Source organism: Oculina patagonica, chromosome 13, assembly GCF_052425735.1.
Source record: "Oculina patagonica isolate OP01 chromosome 13, crgOcupat, whole genome shotgun sequence".
NCBI lineage: Eukaryota > Metazoa > Cnidaria > Anthozoa > Scleractinia > Oculinidae > Oculina > Oculina patagonica.
Window position 1 is genome coordinate 3856135 of NC_135770.1, and position 17575 is coordinate 3873709.

General features: G+C 31.1%; 1 protein-coding gene across 1 annotated transcript in view; it reads right to left on the minus strand.

Moving 5' to 3' along the window:
• Nucleotides 1–17572, minus strand: part of LOC144635894 (uncharacterized) — a 35346-nt gene extending 17774 nt beyond the window's left edge. The window contains exon 1 of the mRNA XM_078495006.1: nucleotides 17432–17572. The gene's annotated coding sequence lies outside the window, so the exon portion shown is untranslated. The remainder of the gene's footprint in view (nucleotides 1–17431) is intronic.
• Nucleotides 17573–17575: the final 3 nt, after the last annotated feature.

Genomic DNA, 17575 nt, shown 5'->3' on the forward strand with positions numbered 1-17575 from the left:
TAGTATCTGGGAATTTTCGTGATTTAATTTGAAACCTTTAATAACGCACTTTTGCTTATTATCGCCATATATGAAACTGTAGTTTTTAGGGCCACCGCTTACGAAGGTACTTTTTATAACATCACCATCTAACTCATCTGTTAAATCGCCTAGCATATCGCCTGTTTCTATTGTCTTACCATTCTGGGATTCAATATACACAATACTATCGGTATCAAAATATAATACTTGTTTATCTAAATAATCCAACTTCTCATAAAGCATTAACCGAGCTGAGCTAGTCGTAAAACAAGCAACATAGATATTGGTGTTATAGTTGTTATCAACAAACTGATCCTTATAAGCGTAACTCATCTGTACCATTTCTTCATTTATGAAATTCATGTTTAAATTACCAATGGTGTCGTCGAGAACTACTTGATAAAATTCATTTATATCAGTTACGTATTTACATTGATTCATGTTATTTCGTTGACCAAATTTCCCCCATAGTGAGTTTAAACACATTTTTGCAATAGCTCGTAAACCTGAATTTTCATGTAATTCACCTAATTCAATGTCTAAATTCTTTTTAACTTTATTTCTAAAACTCATCTCGTCATTGTTATTTTTAAAATTATATTTTGTTGATTCAAGTTTTAACTTCATGAATTTTTTTATATAACCTTTGAATAGATCATCGGATGACTTCTCAAAATGCCAAACCTCATATATTTTTATAATTTTATAGCCTTTTTCAATGGCTTTATTGACTTCATCGGTTGTCCATGTGCCTATAAATGATCGTTCATTTTCACTATGTTGGCATCTTTCTTGTTGTTTTGATTTAGCACATGATATACACAGAGGGAACATGAGTTTTTCAGCCTTTTCACATTTTATTTTATAAGGCAAAACAGGGTGGTATAATTCCCGTGGAGGCAAAATTTTGCATTTTATTAAACCATACCATTTTGTGTCGTATTTATCAGGTGTTATTATTTTTATAGGATGACCTATGGGATATTTTTTGTAAAACTGAACCGTAGGATATAGGGAACAAAAATCAATATATTTTCCACATTCAGCTTCTTTGAATTTGTATAAGAGCTTGGAAGCATTAGTCCTTCCTCCAAAGAAAGAATCTCTAGGGTTTAGTGGGGTAACCACTTCTCTATTCCAATCATTTTTATAATATTTTTGAAAACTTTTGTCATTTTTCAACTTGCATTCCCACATTTCAATAAGATTGTAACCAGCAGTTGTTATTTTGTTATTTTTTTCTTGTGTTTTATTATACAAAGTACCCATATCACTTTGATTCTTATTATTGATAACATCAGCCTTGTAGCAATCTGGGCATCCATGCCAGAAGCAACCTTGGAATTCAAAAACACTATTTGTAGATGCACAAAAACCATCTACTTTTAATTTGTTATTGTTACATTTGATAACTTTTTCACCTCCTTCCAAGGCATGTTGAATTTTAATTTTATTTTTCTTACTTATGTAATCAAGCCATGCAATACTGACTACACTATGGTTTTCTTTTTGAACAACGTTATCAACTACAGCTATGGTATTTTTTGGCATATAATTCCCTCTATAGATAGCCATACAAACACCGGCTATTGTAATGTATTTTAGTGGGTCAATATTTTCCTCTTTAATGAAATCTTGCCTGAATTTTAACATACATCTTCTTAATATATCAACATCTGACCTACAGTATTCAATTAATTCTTTTTTGAAATCGAAAACATAATTTTCATTAACACGATCGTCATACCATTGTAAAAATTTCTGTCTATCTTCTGTTTTCATTTGATTATAGCCATAATGTTTTTTGGAAGGCATCTCTCCTATATAGTTTTGATTACAAACTTTGTTGAAATAATGTGGAAAATATCCTTTTTTCAACTCGTTTAAACCAAACGTTTTAGGAAACGATGATAACGATTGTTGAATGAAATTTAAGCTGTCGATTATTTTGATTCTTAATTGTGAAATTTCCATCATCATAATTTTTGCACCATTGTAAATACAATAAGGTTTGAAACCATTATCTATAAACCATTTTAGTAAAAAATGGCTGTCATACCCTTTGCTATTATGAGCCAAAAGTGTATATCCTTTATATTTATCATTGAGGATTCCGTTACAAAAACTATTAATGTCATTGAAGATTGATTCATTACCATTGAAATCATGGCAGATAGCTAAATTAACTTCATGTGTTCCAGTGTTTTGTGTACATTCGAAATCGAAAAATAAATATTTTTCATTATACGTTTTACATGAGTAGCAATAATCTTTTTTGGTAATGTTTTTATCTAATCGGCATGGTTTTTTGCTTTTTTTGATGCAATTTCCTCCCTTGCATTTTATTTTTTTCATGAAACATTCATGCTTGTTTTCACAATATTTATTACAATTATTGCACATTTTGAAACCGCATTTATGTATTTTGATATATGGTTTTAGTATGATTTGATTGCATTTTAAACATTTTGCTACACTGCTACATACTGAATCATCACTATCTTTTTTCGATCGGTTACTAGTATGGTTTTTGAAGCAAGTATTACCATGAAAAACACGATTGCATTGATTACATGTAACGTCTTTACCATTACATTTATTTCCATCTGGAAAATATTTGAAACAAGATAGACATTTTTGGGGGCATTTGTGTTTATCACGTCTCGTATAAGCTTTTTTACAAGAATGGCAGTAATATGCTACATCTAAAAAAGCTGTCATTGATTTTATGACATCAAAATGATTCCGTGTTTTGTATAAATAAATTTTGTCTGTTTTACCATTATTGGATGTATATATGATTTCATTGAACTGCTCAGAATCGATAATGTTAATCTCAATATCTAAATGTGATGCAAAGCTATTTACATCTTCTAAAGAATTTCCATAATCATTAATTTCAACATTAGCATTATTATGAAGTTCTTTGGCTTGAATTTGTTGTAGTTTTCGACTTTTATTGAATCCATCTTTCAACTGAGTTGTGGTGTAATTCTCAGGGTGTAAATTAGCATAAGCTGTTACAATGGCTCTTGCTAAGCATAATGTATCATTATTTTTTATCGTAATAATACATTGTTTTCTATTCACTGTTTGTTTTGATAAATATAACCGCCCTTTTCCTGCAGGTATTTTAACAGATTGAATAATTATTTTGCAATTTTCTAAATCTATTTCTTTATACTCCAACGTATTGATTATATCTGAAAGTTGATTTAACTTGAAATCAGAAACTTTTAACAATTTTGTTGAGATAGGATGATCTAATTTATCATTTGAAATTACCAATCTGAATCTATCATTACCTTTTAACTGCCTTTTCTTTATTGTCATTTCAACCATTTTTTCAAATACACTGAAAACATCATTTTTATCACCAATGAAATTTTTACGTACATTTATTTTAAATTCGTTAGTGAAAGCATTGAATTTTTTATTAACCGTATTCCCAATTTCACTTATTTTGAATAGAGGTTGATCATTGGATTTTGAATCAAAAATGCTGTCATCGAAATTAAATTCATTTGAGACATTAGTTCTAGGTGTTGGAATTGGTTTTATTTTCTTTGTCCTTGGCAATGGTACTGGTTTGTAATCATCCCTGAATTCAGGGGGTGGAAGAATGATATTTTCCTCATATGATTGAACCATATCGCGGACGCTACGTTTGGGAGTAGTCTTCGGAGGTCGTGGTTTGTATATCTTAGGTTGATTTGCTTTTAGTGATAAAATGAGTTTTATAAGGTCGGTTTTAGATAGCTTGTTAAGATCAGATTCGTCCATATTAATATTGGTTGAGATATTTTTTTGTGCCATTTTTTTGTACTATATAAAATTACCATTTCTTTAAGTCATTTATAGTAAAAATTATTTTTGGTGCGTTTAAAGATAAACCAGAAATAATATATTTTTGGTCACCTAAGGCAACAGAAAACAGCAATTTATATATACTGTGCCATACAATATATAATTATATAATTTTTCTTTATATGTTATTTATCAGGTATAATATTAAACCGATCATCTTCTTGAATACCTTTTATCACAACTTTTTTCATGTGTTTTTTAGTTCTCATGTGACTCCATTTTCCTGCAAGGCAAGTGTGATATTTACAAATATCACAATACCAAGGCTTATTAAGCATGTATTTTGTTTTTGATCTAGTAATAGCTTCTAATCGGTCTTTTTCGGTTGTATAAATTTTGTTCCTTCCCATTTATTATATACTATATATATATAATTCTTTATATGTTTTTTATAATGCGTTTAAGTGATAGATATAAACAGATAATTATTTTCTTTATTAATATATCAAAGCTCGAATGATATAGCCTTCATTAATAAAATGTGGTGTATTCAGAGCATCCTTGAAGCTAATATTAGTATTATTAAAATGCTATCTTCAGACCTTAACAGCAGATCTGAAATATCAAATGAAGACAAAAATCATGTACGTTTAGAGTGTATACCTAAAGACCAGAAAAGACGACGTGGAAGACCTCGTAAGGATCAACATTAAATACATATTTATTCAGTTTACGGTTTTAGCCATAAGTTATAAATGATTAATGACTAAAAAGATGGTTCCACAATGTTTTTTCTTACGCGTAAGAAAAGTTTTTTAATGAATTACGCGTAATCAGGTTTTTTTGATCAATGGCGTGATTTTTCGGCTTACGCGTAAGCAGGTTTTTTTGATCAATGGCGTGATTTCTATTGACCAATCATATTTCAACAAGTAAAAAGTTTTCTAAAATTTACTGCCAAACACAGCTGTGCCGTGAAGTTATGTGTTATATATATATAATGGTTTGTAATTCTGAAATCCACGATGAATTAAAAATTTTAAAAGAACCTATATGCCCTTTCTGCGATCAACTATTGATAGAAGGTAACAAGGATGCTGACCCATGCTGTAGTAAGCAGGATATGTCAAATCAAAACGGTAATGTTTGTATTAATTGCGGATTAGTTCATGGCTACGATTATGTTAATGAGTACATTGATTTTTATGAGAATATGTATAAAATACATCGAAAATCAGTATATCATCGGAAGTACCATATTTTCAATATGGTAAATAGTATATGCTATGGAAATAGGGTACAATTGACTCGTGATCAAATGAATCGGATTTATAAAGTGTTTGATATTATCGAATCCGCTATTCCTATTGTAAACAAAGGTAGAAAAAGACTTATATCAACCAAATTCATAATTAAACAGCTTTTTTTGATGATGAATCTACCTTGTGAATTTATCGAAATTAGCAAAAGTAAGAAAACGTTAGCCTATTATCGATTGTATTGGAATGAGATTTTGTCATTAAATTTTAGCGAAATAAATCGGATCATCCAATAAATTTCTTATCATATTTTCGTAGGTACTTGTCGATTATCGGACCGGTATCAGCCACGTAATCGTCGATGTTCTTCATTGAAATTATGATGCTAGACGGATTGTAATCACCGCATCTCATCGTGTTTTTAATTGAGTTGAGTAAATGCTGGTAGCTCTGATATGCATATGTACTATTTTGAATTTTTAAATCGAGATTTTGATGATGCATCCAGCCTTGTATTAAAAGCGCTATTGTACTAATTGCAACCAAACTAATAACACCTGTAGCAATACTTGATGCAAGGGAGCCGGATGCAAAGAGAATAGACAAAGAGTTGCCCAGTAATTTCCATTTTTTGAAACGTTTAACAGCCTGCTTGTAAGCCCAACATTTTCGATGATATGTTTGATAATAAGCTTTCAATTCTATAATTTGGTCTTCAGTAAGTTCGCTTGATATATGGTTCCATGTAAATATGCATTTTCGATGTTTAGTCATATATATTAGTTATATATGATTTTTTTGTTTTATCATTTTGTTATTTTACCATTGCGCTTGTTCTTTATTGTGTCATACAACTTCCTTATGTTTTGAATTAATCTCTCAATAGAATCAATAATATTGCTAACCAATTTCACTGTCTTCATATAATTTAGTTAGATAATTTATTCAAAGAAAACATTTTTTGTCTTATCTAAAAATTGGATTTTATGATAAATGGGACCATTTATCGGGTATGTATTTTTACTAAAACCAAATGCTTGTATATGGTAGCCTGAAGAAATTTGGAGGCTAGATGCATTCAGCGTATACCCCGAGAAAATTTTATCGAGACTAATACCATTGTTACAAATACCGATCCGAAATTGACTCCCTATTTTAGTATACCAGAGATTCAAATATTTACCTATATAAGCAGATCTAATTTCCTCATAAGATACATCTAAATCATAATCGAGTGATAACTGATTAGACTCTATTTTGAACCATGGGTAATGAAAACTACTCCCATTATTGAAGTTTATTTTAATTCTTTTATTATCACCGGGCTTATAGTCATATTTAAATACCATATATATAGTCCAGTCATCGGATCCAATTACATTTTCATTTAAATTAATTATGAAATCACCCATAAAACCCTTTATTGGATCAAAATCTGCTAACAATTTTGTGGGATTAAAGACAAGATTACCATTTAATCCAGACACTACAGCACCGTTGCTATTTGACATGATGAAATTTGATGGATCTAATAAATCGAAATAATACTCAAATATTTCATTATAAAAGCTCTTGGGCTGTAATAATTTTATTTTATTTTTTAATTGTAATAAATTAACCACAGATTTGTCAGTAGTGCCTGCTTCAACATTAATGATCTGTTTGTCGTTCATATTGACAATTTTTTCAAAGTAAATATTATCATTTTGGAAATACATGAAACTGTCATAAACACTACTATCAACATTTTCAACATAACCTATCACTCCATAAAATATCAAATAACAAGGAACCCATTCATTGTTGAAATCTGTTGGTACATCATGTTTTTTATCGAAATCAATGTCAATATAGAGAACTCCATGATCACTGTTTTTATGTATATGAATCAAATATTTATTATATTCAGAAAAATTTTTGTCTGTTTTATTACCTACATTGATTGATGTTGACTGAATGAATAATTCAGTGTTAATATTCCAATGTGGAAACAGCTCACAAACAATAATATATTTACCATGATTAAGAGCCCCACAATCGATACTTACTCTTCCACGATACCAATATATCAATCCATTGGTTCCAGGTTTGACTTCTCTATTTATTTCAAAACTAACAAGATGCAGATTGATATGATGTATTTTGAAATCCTTTTCAATCAATGAAAGATTTCTTGTTTTGAATTCTGTTTTCCATAATGATCGGTTTAGTGTGAAAGAAAAAACATTTTTTCTTATGACAGATTGTTTTATTTTATCTTGATTAACAAGATCGACGACAAATTTTTTATTTGCACCGTCTGTATCATTTATCGGTTCTTTTAGATTGGTGATATTATGGTCATCCATATTGAGATCAGCTTGCATAGATTTACTACCGTTAATATCAATCTTGGTCTGAAGGCTTTGAGCCAGGGCACTTCCAACTGGCTTCGTTAAATATGTACTATCCGCTAGCGTTTTATCGATTTTGTTTTGAAGGCTTTGAGCTAAGACGCCTCCTGTTTTCTTTGTTAAATATGTATCATCAGCGTACGATTTGTCTGCTTTAAGCGCGTCTCTGGAGTCAATATATTCTTTATTCATCACGTTAGACATATTGCTGTATCCTTGATTGAAATTCGGAACATTTATTATGCTGTTAAATGTTTGTTCGTCGTTGGTACTTAGATCAGCTTTATCAGCGAGTTTGTTGTTGAGTTCTGCTTTGACTTTGTTGTCTTCTAATGTTACATACTCAACATTTGGTATTGATGTACCGTTATATAGTCCTGGATAGTATTGCTCAGGGGAGAGTATTCTGAAGTGATAAGCCTGCACAATCAAAATGGGTTTCATCACTGTTTTTTTTTTCATTAAAAATTGGTTGACATATCTCTTGTTAACAGCACTACTCAAGTCTTTTGCATATGTATCGAGATCAGCATCAAATGCTACGTCATTTGGTGTCTTTAACCCAAATATTTTCTTTTTGTCCATATCATAATCACCTGATTCTGTTAGTTTAAACCCAATTCCTGGTATTCCATTTTTTATATTTTGAGAATATTTAGTTGATATAAAATCATTTTCGTCATTAATGTAACCCATCTATGTTAATATATTAGATTATAATATAGATTCGTCAAAATTCTTTTTTACGGTATTTTTTTGTTTGTCAAGAAATAAAAACTCATATTTTTTGAGTTTATCAAACAAATTCGGTGATATCAGATTTTCTCTAGCAATCATCTGGAGGTTGTTTTTTGTCGTGGGTGGATATAGAATCATATGAGAGCAATTTAACCGAATTTTTTGCGGAACATCATAGTAGCTTTGACTTAGATATATAGGGCTAATCTGATGATGCCTTCCATCGGTAAAATGGTTAGCTATTTTATCCTGGATTTTATTGTTTGAATTCATCATATCATCGAAAATGACGATTTTACGGTTATCAGTTTGATATTCGTTTGTATTTTTAATATCGTCCTCTCCACCAACTTCAAGCACATTATAACCTACAAAACCAGATATTTCATGCATCAACTTTATAAGATCTTGAATTTTATCCTGATGCTGATTAGGTATAAAAATGAATATTTTATCATAAAAAACAACCGGTTTTCTCAACATGAACATCAATAAATTTGTTTTACCGCAATTGCTACTGCCAGCTACGAGCATTCTATAATCTTCGCTTATAAAATCGCATAACTTTCTCTCGGGCTTATTTGATGATTTTCTGTCTAAATTTGGTATTTTCATTTATATTATTTAATTATATAATATGAAAGACGCCTGAAAGACTGATGAAAGACCGATGAAAGACTTCTGGAAGACCGATGAAAGACTGATGAAAGACTTCTGGAAGACTGATGAAAGATTGATAATAATCTACACTAATATATATATAAATGAGTCTATTAGCTTGGCAAAAAATTGCTGATCAAAAAGAAGAAGTTGAAAATCAAATCAAGAATATTAATAATCAAATAATGTCTTCAAAATTGCAAGATGAATTAGGACAAATCAAATTCATAAAAATGTTTAAACCAGTAACATCTCGTCTCGACACACAAATTGAAGCAACTAAAAAGTTGGAAAATAAAGGGGTAAGAGAGGGTGATCCTCTTCCAGAATATCCAATTGATGAAACTCAAACAGAAGATGAAGATGAAATGCCCAATTATCCACCACCGATACCAATTAATGAAACTCAAACAGAAGATGAAGATGAATATGAAATGCCCGATTTTGAACCACCGCCACCCATTGATGAAGCTGAAATGCCCGATTTTGATCCACCACCCTCAATAGAACGGAAGAGAAAAAAATGGGATACAAGTGCTAATCAAAAGGAGTTAGATCGTCAAAGGGAATCTCTCGCCGAAGAAAGGCGTCAGGTTAGTGTTTTATTAGGCAAACTGAAGAAAAGTGGTAAAAATATGATCAAATCTGGAAAATACAAAGGAAAATCATATAATGACCTGTTGGAAATAGATGAAGATTTTACACAAAAAATTGATAGAATTGAAAATCAGCTATTACTAACTAGTCAAAAAAAGCAAAGGATGGAATACAAAAGAGTACCTTTCTCGGCTTCAGAGTTAAGGGAAAAATCAACAAAATTAAAAAAGACCCCCCGTAAAACTAAACCTAAGATAAAACCAGCTATAGAAAAATCATTATTTGATAAGATAGAGGGTATGAGGAGGAACACAGCGCCTGATTCTGATAGAGAAGAAGATGAGTGGGAAGGTAGTGGTCTAGCCCATAATTATAAGGCTATTTATTACAGAGACCCTGAAAAACTTATTGAAAAACTGGATGTAATTTGTGGAAGCATATCCGCTGGAAATACGAGTTATGAATTAAAAAACCAAGGTATTACAATAATAGATGAACTGTTAAGAGTGAAAAGAATTACAAAGCGTCTGTATGAAAAAATTTATAACAACTATTTTATCTAATTTAAATATATATAATGGAGAAGCATTTAATACTTAGTTCATTTAGGGCGAAAAGACAAGCCAATAATTATAATCAGAAAGCACATGATTTTACAATTTATCTTGACCAGCCTTTATTCCTAGATCCAAATAAAAATTATGAAATGGCACTAGACGAAATTATCAGTATGACGTATAGCTGGTATAATATTTCGGCTTCTTTCACCAATAATAAGATTAGATATCGAAAAACAACAGGTAGTGATACAAGTTTTAAAAATGTTGAATTTCCTAATGGAATGTATTCATATACTGACATTGATGCTTATTTAAAAAATACAACTGGTAAAGAAGGTGATGATTATCCAATTACAGTCACGTTTGATTTATCATTATTTAGAACAATAATAACCATACAGCCAAATTATGAGCTAGATTTATCTGTATCAGACTTTAATATGATACTGGGTTTTGATAAGAAAATTTTAACTTCGGGGAGTAATACAAGTGACAAAATACCTGATATTACTCGATCTGTTGATATGATATGTATTCATTGTGATTTAACTCACCGATCATTGACAGATGAATCAAGAGATGTATTATTTTGTTTTAGTATCATAGCACAAGGAATTCGTAGATCTTTTCCTTTTACTATTGAACCGAGAAGATTGAAATTTTCATCAATTAATAAAAATAGCATTGATTCAATCAGACTATACATTACAGATTCTTATAATAGGCCTATAGATTTAAACGAAATTGATACAGCGTTTCATATCATTATCAAAGAGGTGAATTAATCTAAACTAATAATATAAAATGAATCGAGTATACGAATGGTCAAAATTTTATAACCCTAAAAAAGGGTTATATCAATATCGTCATAAAGGATCAGGTTTAATAACTAATGATTTAGCAAATATCGGACAATATGCTAAAAAAATGGTAAAATATCTCAATAAATCACCAATAATCAAAGCACAAAAGAAAAGTTTAAAAACCGTGTTAAATAGAAGTGAAAAAGCTGGGGATCTTATTTTGAAACGATTAGCACAATTGAAGTAAATTATCTAATCTATTAATATAATGAGTTTTAGAAGCATAGAAAATGTTGAAAAAACAGATTATCTCAGATTTAATCTGTCAACACCAATTATTCGACCTGCAAATGGACAATATCAGGAAAAAACAGGCTATATATTCAATATGACTGACCGAAGTTCTTGGTTTGATTGGTTTTATGGTTACTTTCTCGTAAAATACAAACTTGAGAAAAAGGCTGATGGTGCAAATATCGTGGCCAATGTTTTAAAAACCCCTGTTTTAACCTCAACGATAAATGATAGTACCAGTATTATAAATCACATTATGATAACTTCAGGAGGTTAAAAACCTTACGATGGTAATGACCTGCATAAAATCTGTTTCATAAAAGGATTGCTTGAATTTTCTGATGACTATAGCCGTACAGTAGCTACCAATTTCAATTGGTATCTCGACGATAGAGCTGTATTAGCGGGCGATTTAACAACAGCCCCAAAAGTAGGAGTAATTAAAAGAGCTGAATTGTGTTCACAATCAAAAGACGTATACGCAATCATTCCGTTAAATAGGTTTTCAATTTTTCAAGAACTCCTCGATAAAATGATACCACCTATGCAAATCGAACTAAATATAACACTAAATGATGACAGAGAATTCATTTACAGAGTTGCGGGGGATGAAACACGATATGTTGTTCAAGATTTTCAGTTATGGCTACCGCATTTAAACTTTACATCAGCAGGACAAAAATTAGTGAATAGTAGTTTTTTAACAGCAACAAAATGGACATATTTAAGAGAATTTATTAAACATTCATCACCAACAACTGCTATTTCTGGGATATATCAAATTACACCAGCTATTAAAAATGCAAAACATGTTTTTGTATATCTGCAAAGAAACAAGTCAAATAATGAATTAGAAAATCCCTTTATTTTTGATACTTTTAAAATAAATGCGGGTGATAATGCATGTACACTATCTACCTGTCGATTGCAACTTGGGTATTCATATTTTACTCCAGAACTAGAGTATGATTGTGATTTTAAACCAAGATTATATAATGACATTCAAGAATATGCATTCAGAACCAACGACTACAATACAGGAACTCAGTTAAATTTACAAAATTATTCTGAATTATTTCCTGTTATCTATTTCGATTTAAGAAATCATAAGGAATCGGTTACTGATGATCCAAAACAGTTATTGTTTCATTATCGATTAAATGTACAAGCTACTGACAATTATATGATTTACGCTGTAGTTCTTTATGAGGAAAGTATCGTAATTGATAAAATTGGGAATGAACTTATTTTTATGTAATATTTAATCTAACACTATTATATATAGAGCAAGACTATGAGCACAAAATATATTTCAACATATATTCCTCTTTCAGAAGGTCAAATAAAAAAGCTAGCCAGAGCAATCAAAAATTCAAGTGAAATCAGTTTATTAATTAACAAGAATCAGATAAAAAAGAAGGGTAATACTGAGTTATACCTTACAGAAAGACAAATAACACGTCATAATAAAGTAAAAAGTGAGGGTAAAGGCATTACATTGAGTTTATCTAAAGCCCAAATAAGTAAAATGCGAAGGGATATGATTGGAAAAGGAATTCGAGTCACACCCCCTCAAGGAGGAACAGGTATGCAAATAGAATACCCTTATTATCCATCACCAAACATCAGGAAACAAAGATCAAAAAACGGTGGCAAAATCAAACTACCAAATAAGAGAAATGCATTATCTTACAGACTGCCACCATTCATTGGTTCTTGGGGTGAATATGATAAATTTCTTAGAACAGGTGGATTGGTGCTTCCAAAAAAAAAGATCTTGAAACCAAAAAAAAAGTAAAAAAGCCTACATTTATCAAAAAAGCTCTAAGTAACAATGATCTAATGAGATGGTGTAAGTATTTAAATATTAATATCACAGGGATATACAGCAGAGATGAACACATGCCTAAAAAACATAGCCCATGTATCATTAATTTAGACAGCTATGAAGGTGTCGGTACTCATTGGACTTGCTGTGTTCCTGGTATTAAAAAAGACACATTGTGGTACTTTGATAGCTTCGGAATGGCCTACCCAAATGAATTTAAAATGAGAGCTGAGAAAGATGGGATAAAAGAAATAATGTATAACAACACAGATTATCAACACATCAAATCAGTTCTTTGTGGCTATTATTGTCTTTATTTCTTGCATCAAGCATTGGTTTATGATAGAGAGTATCATGATATATTAATGCAATTATCAATGACTGACACAATGTACAATGAACGTTTTATAAGCAATTATTTCAAAAATATATAATCATATTATATATGAAATCGTATTGCGTACGTGAAAAAATTCAAACTAATTCAGTGCCTGGTTCTGAAAAATATGCGAGAACAAAAAACAATCGTTTAATGCTCAAATCGAAATGCGCTTCTTGTGGTATTACTAAAACTCGTTTTGTGAGTGAGAAAAAGGGGCGAGAAGTTGGTGAAACGATTAACAAAAAGGTCGGTCAAAAGGTTCCTGGTTTCCAACAGGCTCAAGACTTAGCATCGGCTATCATGGCAGTTACCGGAGGTGATAAGATCTATTTAAAAAATATTGGCGCGGTGACTTTGCTAAAGGTATATTTAATAAAAAAAGCGGGATTCAGACATCTAATTTTTGGAAGCCCACTGGAGCATATAAAAATGAAAATCTCGACCCAAAATGCAATTTCAGTGAGTATAAAAATGGAAAATGGATAAATCATTATTGCGATTAAATATCTAATCAATATATATAATGTGCCAATCGTATTGTCTATCGTGTAAAAAACAAACCAAATCATTAAACTCTAAAAAGGTAAAAGCTAAAAATGGTCGGCTTATGGAAAAATCAGTTTGTCAAATACCCAGGGGGGGTACTTGCAGTATACATGACGGGGAGGTCCGACGTATTTCTTTGGGTTGAAAATTTACACCCTCGGTATTTTTTTGGGTCAAGAGATCTGTCATGTATTTTTTTAGGTCTTAAAGGCTGTTTGATTGAATAAATCAGTATCGAGGTGCTAGGTCTTGTACTTTTTGGGGTAGAAAATTGTGATGACAGGTATTTTTTTGGGTAAAAAATTTCAGGCTCATGTATTTTTTTGGGTTCGCAATATGAAGCTCCGTCGGACCCCCCCGTCATGTATACTGCAAGTACCCCCCCTGGGGTCAAATATGTAGGAAGAAAAAGAGTAAATTCGTTAAAGGTGGAGGCATTGATATTCAAAAACACCTATCAAAACTTGGAGAACTACACATGAGAACACCTACAGGCAAAAAGTACAATTATTGCGGACCAGGTACTCGATTAGAAGAAAGATTAGCTTCTAACGATCCTAAATATAGAGATCCAATAAACAATCTTGATAGCATATGTCAACAACATGATATTGATTACAGTAATTCAAAATCACTAGCTGATAAACATAAGGCAGATGATCTTATGCTTAAGAAAATATCAAAGATACCATTTAAAGATCATCCATGGGGGACAACAGGAGTACAAGCTTTAATCGCTAGTAAAAGAAAACTTGGCCTTGGTGTTAAAAAGCCAAAAAAAAACGTAAAAAAACGACAGGTGAAGAAAAATGGCAAGAAAAATTAGCTGATGAATTACATACAGTAATAAAGCGCAACTTTACTCGACGGCGTGTTATAGTTAACCATATTGATGAAATATGGTGTTCGGATTTGGTCGAAATGCAACAGTTTAGTAAATGGAACAAGGGATATAGATATCTTCTCATGGTACTGGATGTTTTCAGTAAATATGGTTGGATAGTGCCTCTAAAAGACAAAAAAGGTGAAACTGTAACTCAAGCATTCAAAACAATATTCAAAGAGGGGCGTAAACCACAATATCTTTGGACTGATAAAGGGAAAGAGTATTACAATAAAAATATGAAGGAGCTTTTGGAAAAGAATGGTATAACACTATACTCAACCGAGAACGAAGAGAAGAGTAGTGTTTGTGAACGATGGAATAGGACAATTAAAACCTGAATGTGGAAACAATTCACTACTCAAGGTAATACGACGTACCTCGATATGCTACCCAAGCTGTTAAAACAGTATAATAATACCAAACACTCAAGCATTAAAATGACACCTGTAGAAGCCTCGAGGAAAAAGAATGAAGGCTTAGTATATTTCAATTTATACGGTGATATGGAAACATCAAAACCGAAACCGAAATTCAAAATAGGTGATAAGGTTCGAATATCAAAATATAAAAGAAATATTTTCGATAAAGGGTACACGCCAAACTGGACCGAAGAAATTTTTACAATCGATAAGATACAATACACTAATCCTATTACTTTCAAATTGAAAGATCTCAATAATGAAGACATACAAGGAAGTTTTTATGAGCCTGAAATGTTGAAAGCAAAACAAGAAGTATTTCGTATTGATAAAGTCATTCGGCGGAACTATAAGAAGAACCTAGCTTTGGTAAGATGGAAGGGATACAGTGATGACTTTAACAGTTGGATTCCATTCAAGGATTTACAGCAAATTTAAACGCACTATATAAAATCACATAAACGCACTATAAAAATTCATATAAAAAAATACTATTTTCTATTATATATATAATGGAAATACCAATACCCACGGAGCAAATAAAGAATGGAAATAAGATTATTTTTATTAAAAAATCCACATATAAGGGATGGCCTGATTATGATATAAAAAAGCATTCAAGAACTTTAATTAATGTGTCTAAGGATGATGAACTCGAATACATTATGATAAAGCGTAAAAAATTTCTCATTATACTTGATAATGAGATAAGCAATAATCAAAATTTTGAACCTGAGCTTACCGAGGCAACAAAAGATATTAAAGACAAACTCATCTGTTTATCCTAGGTTATGATCCTAGGTTTTGATTTTCATTATGTCAACGAGGTTTGTTTTAAACGCACTAAGATGCAAGATTTTTAAAAAAGAGTATAAGAGTATTTTAAGGGTTTAATTATTAAATAATGCTTTTATCTATATGGATAAAAGCATTAACAATACTATAACATAAATTTACATATTCTTTATTATATTAACAGTATCATTCATATCACTCAATAATAATTCCAGCTTTTTTATATTTTCAGTTAATAAATTAATAGTATCCTTTTCAATAATTTGACAGCTTCGTAGATCCATTCCAGTGTTACATTCATATACAATTGTGTACTTTTTATGGTACTCATATCGTCCATAATCATATAGATAAACAAGCTCATGGTCATCTTCTAGAATAGTAGGTATCATTTGTTTTGTGTGTATATCTATTAATTCATTACCATTACAACCAATGTATGAATATCTGGGGTGCACAAAGTATTTAATGCTATTTACATATTTAACTCTGATCATATTATAATATAAGAAATAAAATTTTATATCTTTTTATAGTTTTTATTTTTGATTCAAGGCAAACACACTAAATTAGATAAACGTAAATCAGATTCATTATCATTAAAAGTTAAAATTGTACGATTTTCAGCCGATCCGTTATAACATTCATAAATAAATAATATGCAAGATTTTTAAAAAAGAGTATAAGAAGTTTTTTTTATTTTGAACCTAGGGTTGAGTTAGGGTTGGTTTTTCAGGCTTGGTTTTACAGGCTTGGTTTTCTAGGGTTTGAATCCATTTTGATTTTCCAGGGCTTGAATTTCAGTTTTTGATTCTAATATTTGATTCCAATATTTGAATCCATTTTTGTCCCATATTTTGTATCCAGCACTGGAAGTAGTGATGTACTACATCTCTAAGGCAAATTTGCCTCAGAGTGTAGTACATTACTACTCACCCACCCATTTGATTTCTAGAAGTGTTGATGCGTGCTAACCCAAAATCCCTTCTGGATAAGTGCCTCCCTTCGAATGTATTTTTGTCAATAAGCACCCTTTTTCCAATAAGCGCGGCCCCCATGCTTATAAGGGCCCCTATTCTAATAAGCGCCCCCAATTGTGGATAACTGCCTATACTGAAGTCATTGACGTCCAATAGATAAACCAAGAACATTCACCATACCGTACATGTATTATTTTCTGCTAAAATGAGCAATTCTTTAAAAAGAAGCTGTACTTTCAACAATTTGCTACTGTTACAGTTTCTTTTATTGTTAGTTATTAAAATATTTATTTACGTTTTGTTTTGAACATTTGATTGTTTCTCGAAAAATTAAATTAAATATAAGCCCCCTGTCCTGAATAAGCACCCTGTCTCGAATAAGCGCCCTCCCTTGAGGTGCAAAAAGTAAATAAGCACCCAGGGTGGTAAATCGAATCATTACAGTAGTACGTTTAGGACTTACCTTACTATGGTACCATCATTCTGTGTGAGATAAAAAGGGCACTTCAAGCCAAGCGTCCTCAAAGCTGTACAGAATGCCAACACTGTCTGACGGCAAAGTGGCTTTAGGCTTTCATTTAAGACAGAAGCATTCTCACGCTCTAAG